The sequence below is a fragment of the Mirounga angustirostris genome, unplaced genomic scaffold (assembly GCF_029215605.1).
Source record: "Mirounga angustirostris isolate CCGP_5_RB_7025 unplaced genomic scaffold, mMirAng1.0.hap1 SCAF_8, whole genome shotgun sequence".
Taxonomy (NCBI): Eukaryota; Metazoa; Chordata; class Mammalia; order Carnivora; family Phocidae; genus Mirounga; species Mirounga angustirostris.
Genome location: NW_026991716.1, coordinates 74,009,682 through 74,015,128, shown reverse-complemented (window position 1 = coordinate 74,015,128; position 5,447 = coordinate 74,009,682). Strand labels below are relative to the sequence as shown.

Here is a 5,447-nt window from a genome sequence, read left to right as displayed (position 1 = left end):
CAAATATATACATATATATGTATTTTTAAAATAAACTTCTTATTTAAGAAAGATTTACATAAAGAAAAGTACTCAAATTAAAACCACACAACCTGAAGAATTTTCACAAAGTTAACACAGCCACCAGGTTAAGAAATGAAATATTACTAACACCTCAGAAGTCTTTCCTTGTACCCCATGCCAATCATTTTTCTCTCCTCCTAGATGTAACCATCTATATGACTTCAAATATAATAGATTTCCCTGTTTTAAACATTATGTAAATAGATCATATGGTATATATTCTTTTACATCTGATTTCTTTTCAACAATGTTACATTTGTAGCTTTGCACAATGCCAGTATCACAGCCAATGAGATTTATCTGAGGCACGATTATTGCTAATTGAAAACTTTTCCCAGCATGTCTGGCTGGCTCATTTGGGGAAACATGTGACTCCTGATCTCCCAGTCATGGGTTTGAGCCCCATATTGGGTATAGAGATAAGTTTAAAATAAATGAACTTTGGGCGCCTGGGTGGCTCAGTTGGTTGGGCGACTGCCTTCAGCTCAGGTCATGATCCTGGAGTCCCGGGATCGAGTCCCGCATCGGGCTCCCTGCTCAGTGGGGAGTCTGCTTCTCCCTCTCCCGCTCCCCCCTCTTGTGCTCACTCTCTCTCTCTCTCAAATAAATAAAATCTTTAAAAAAAATAAATAAATGAACTTTAAAATAACAACAACATTACATTTGTGAAATTCATTCATGACATTGTATGTAGAAGTGATTTGTTCTTTTTCATTACTATATAGTATTCTGTGTAATAATATTCTAATTTATTTATCCATTCTACTAATGGCCATTTGGAGCACTTCCTGCTTTGGGCTATAACTGATAATACTGTTATGAATATTCTTAAACACGTATTTCAGGGCACTGAAGCATGCATTACTTTTTTTTTCCACCAAGTTTTTACTTTAATTCCAGTTAGTTAACATTACAGTGTAATATTAGTTTCAGGTTTAATATTGTTGACAATGGTGCTATAAAAATCAGGGTGCATGTATCTCTTTGAATCAGTATTTTTGTAACCTTTGGGTAAATACCTAGTAGTGCCATTACTGGGTCATAAGGTAGATTTTTAACTTTTTGAGGAACCTCCATACTGTTTTCCAGAGTGGCAGCCATGGTGCATGGAGGGGTTTGCGCTAATCTTCTGGGCAAGGGGCCTGTTGGGCTGGTCCTCAGGAACACTTACCCAAGAAAAGCAGCACCAGCAGAGCACAGAGGGGCAGGACTTGCTGTAAGCAAGTTAGGCAGCCAGTGTTGGTTCTGTGTTGTTTGCTGAAGTTGGATTATGCTGAGGGGCAGGGGAGGGAAATGGTGCTAGCCTGCTCCTCTGTCCCCCGGAGGGTTCTCCTTGCTTGCTGCTCTCTAGGAAGCACCTCCAGAAGAACGAGCAATTTCCTCTTGTGCATCCCAGGCATTTTTCAGATTGCCGTTTTCATGTTGTCTGTCTCCAGGTCGCTTGCCTGCTTGGAGCAACACAGTGCACTTTGGGCTCTGTCCCAGCCAAGTCTTCTGACTTTTAAAACTCCAAACTTTAGGGATGTGCTGTGGCAGGGGCCTGGTCTTCTGTGGGGGGTCTTGCTGTACTGGGACAGATGCAGTTTTGACCAGGAAGGGCAGTCCTGCCAGAGTGCAGCGGTGTGGAATTTGGAGCAAAGCAGGCTGAACAGCCAGTGTCCAGATTAGCTGTCCTCAGCAGGTGTCTCTGCACCTATGCTGAGGGGAGGGAAATGGAACCCACTGGTTCTTTTGTCCCCAGAGAGGTGGCTCTGTGAATGCCACCTCTCACAGATGTGCTCCAGGAAGAGTGAACAGTCGCTCCCCGTGCATCTCAGGTGATCCTCATTTCACCTAGTCTGCCCCAGGGTTGTTTGCCTGCCTTCTCTCCAGGAGTAGGGAAGCACCCTCAGGCCTCTATCTTAGTCAAGCCCACCAACCTCTAAAACTCCAGTCTTTGAGTCCCACTGGTTGAAAAAACTCACAAAAATCAGCCCCTCCCATTTTCCCAGCCAATGGCTTTGGGGAAGTGTTCTCCTTGTGTGTATCCCTGTATGCTCCACTCTCTCTCACCTTTCTCCATGACCATGTCTCTCTCCCCTCTGCAGCACCTGTGATCTTTTTCTCCCCCAAACCTTGTCTCTGCACTTCCTACCTTCCTCGATGTGACTTCTTCTCTCCCTCTAGTTGTACAGTTTGTTCTATCAGTCCTCAGGTCGATTTCTTGGGTCTTCAGAATGATTTGATAGTTATCTAGCTGTGTTTGAGGGATGAGGCAGGCATAGAGTCCTCTCACTATGCCACCATCTTAGCTCCCCCAACCGAGCCATGCATTTCTTTTGGGATATTTCTAGAAGTAGAATGGCTGTGTCATAGGGTATGCAAATGTTTAGTTTTAGTAGAAACAAACAGCTCTCCAAAATGGTTGTATGCTCTCAGCAAGAGTATTTAAGAGTTTATGCTCTCAGCAAGAGTATATAAGAGTTCCAGTTGCTTGATATCCTCACTGACAATTATAATTTTTAGTCTTTAATTTTAGCCTTTTGGAAGGTAGAACAATGGTATCCCATTTCCTTGATGACTAATGAAAATGAATACATTTCCATATGTTTGCTAACTGTTGGGTATATTCTTTGTGGAGTGTCAGATAACCATCTGCTTCAAATTGCCTTTGTTTAAAATCAGTTGACCATCTATAGGTCATATTCTGGACGCTATTATGTACATACATTTTTTAGTCATCCCACACTATTTTGATTACTGTAGCTTTTTAGTAAGTCTTGAAATATGATAATGGGAGTCTTCTGTTTCTATGTCTTTTACTCAAAATCATTTTGAATATTCTACTTTCTTTGCCTTTCCATACAAATTTTAGAATAAATTTGTTGATTTCTAAAAAAAAAAAAAAATCCTGCTGGCATTGCAGCATTATTCACATTAGCCAAGATAATGGAAACAACCTAAATGACAACATATAAATGGATAAAGAAGATGTAGTACACACACACACACGTGCATGCACACATACACATGCATACACACACGATAGAATATTATTCATCCATGAGGAAGAAGGAAACCTTGCCATTTGCTACAACATGGATGGATCTTGAGGGCAATATGCTAAGTGAGGTAAGTTAGACAAAGACAAATACTGTATATCACTTATATGAAAATCTAAAAAGGCGTAAGTTGTAAAAACAGAAAGCAGAATAGTGGTTACCAGGGCCTGGGGGTGAGGGGAGGATTGGAGAGATGTTTAAGGTTACAAACTTGCAACTAACAAGTAAATAAGTTCCAGATATCTAATGCATAGCATAGTGATTATAAGCAACAATACTGTATTATAAACTTCAAAGTTGCTAAAAAAAAATTGATCTTAATTGTTCTTATCACAAAAAAGAAATTATAATTATGTGATATGATAGAGGTGCTAGCGAAAGCCACAGTAGGCATTACGGAGGGCACGTGATGTGATGAGCATTGGGTGTTATACGCAACTGATAAATTATTGAACACTACATCTGAAACTAAGTATGTATTCTATGTTGGCTAATTGAATTTAAACTTAAAAATATTGCAATATATAAATGTATCAAACCTTAAATTATACACCCTAAATTTACGCATTATATGTCAGTTATATCTCAATAATAAAAACAACCAAAAAAAAGTATGACCTGAGAGGGGGAAGATTCTTCTCATAGCCTCCAGAAAGAAACCAAAAGTGAATTAGAAAAAAGCACCACTGGTCTGTTAATATTGATAGTTTGAGCAGCACTACTTCAGCTTATTTGAGAAAGCATCCTGTTTTCTTCCAGACAAGGAGATAGGACAGGTCTGTACAGAAAAGGCACATGAAAGTGGTTCTACAAGAAGGGATCTGTTCCAACCATGTAGGACCAGAGGAAAGAGCTATTCTCAAGCCTTCAGTTGGACTTTCCAATAGTCATAATTCAGGCTGACATGAAGAACTCTGCCTCTGCACATGAGAGTAGTGTGTGTGTGTGTGTGTGTGTGTCTTTCTATATGTGTCTGTGTGTGTCTGCAGAGAGCTAAAACAGTGTGCCTCACCTCAGTGATGGCTGTAGCCACTGTCCAAAGTCTGGAGGCTAAGGGCTGCCTGCTGAATGCAGCTCTTCCTAAAGTGTGCTGTCCCTGCATGCCCACTCTCCCCCAGTTCCCACACATTCTCAAGGCCGATGGTCCAGATTCCTGTGTATTCTGTGAGGTACAAGATTATCTCATTGGATTATTTCTGCTTAAATTAGCTAGAGTCTGATTCTGGGATTGGTAGTCAATAATCCTGATTGGTCCAGATACTTATAAAGAAAAAATTAGCCCCCACAGTACTTGTACCCAGAACTCTGTAGTAGAACCAACATCCCATAGTCTTAGGTCCAGGTCTGTTAGACAGAAGGACAAGAAGAAGTAAAACATGAAGGGAACAGAAAAACTGTGGAAGGTGCATTGAAAGCCTGCAAAACTCATCTGACCCAAAACAACTGAAAACAGGGATTCAAATAAGTCTGCATACACACATTTGGTGCGGCACTCTTCATAATGGCCAAGATGGGGGAACAGCCCAAATGCCTATCAACTGACAAATGAATAAACAAAATATGATCTATCCATTCAATGGAATATTGTTCAGCCATAAAAGAAATGAAGCTCTGATACATGCTACAATGTGGATGAGACCTTGAAAACATACCAAGTGAAAAAAAGCAGACATAAAAGACCATATATTGTATGATTCCTCTTACATGAATGTCCAGAATAGACAAGTCCAAAGAGACAGCAGATTGGTGGTTGTCAGGGGCTGAGGAAAAAAGGTGGCGGAAAGGGGAATGACTGCTTAACAGATATGCAGTCTTCTTTGGGGATGATGAAAATGTTTTGAAACTAGATAGAGGTGATGGTTGCACAGCACTGTGAGTATACTAAATGTCATTGAATTGTTCACTTTAAGATGGTTAATTTTATGTTGTGTGAATTTCACCTCAATAAAATATTTTTTTTAAATCCTGCTAAGGTTTTGGTTGGAATTGCAATTAATCTATATATCAATTTGGAGAGAATTGATATCTTAACAATATTGAGTCTTCCAATCCATGAACATGATATATCTCTTAATTTTTTTCATCAGTGTTTTTAGTTTTGCACACAGTTATTTCATATATTTTACTAGATTTGTTCCTAAATCATCTTTTTGGTGCCATTGTAACTGATACTTTTTAATTTCAATTTCTTTTATGGGTAGCGTATGACAATATGATTGATTTTTGCATAATCACATTGTGTCCCGCAACCTTGTTAAATTCACTTACTCTATTGACTTATTTTTCAGATTATTTGGGAATTTTTTATATAGGAAATCATATTGAGACAGCTTTATTTCTTCC

General features: G+C 39.4%; 1 non-coding gene across 1 annotated transcript; it reads left to right on the top strand.

Annotated features, from left to right (window-relative positions):
• The first annotated feature begins 323 nt into the window (after window positions 1-323).
• Window positions 324-457, top strand: LOC123837983 (U4 spliceosomal RNA). The gene has a single exon (XR_006789335.1). It is a non-coding gene; the product is annotated as a U4 spliceosomal RNA (small nuclear RNA).
• The last annotated feature ends 4,990 nt before the right edge of the window (window positions 458-5,447 follow it).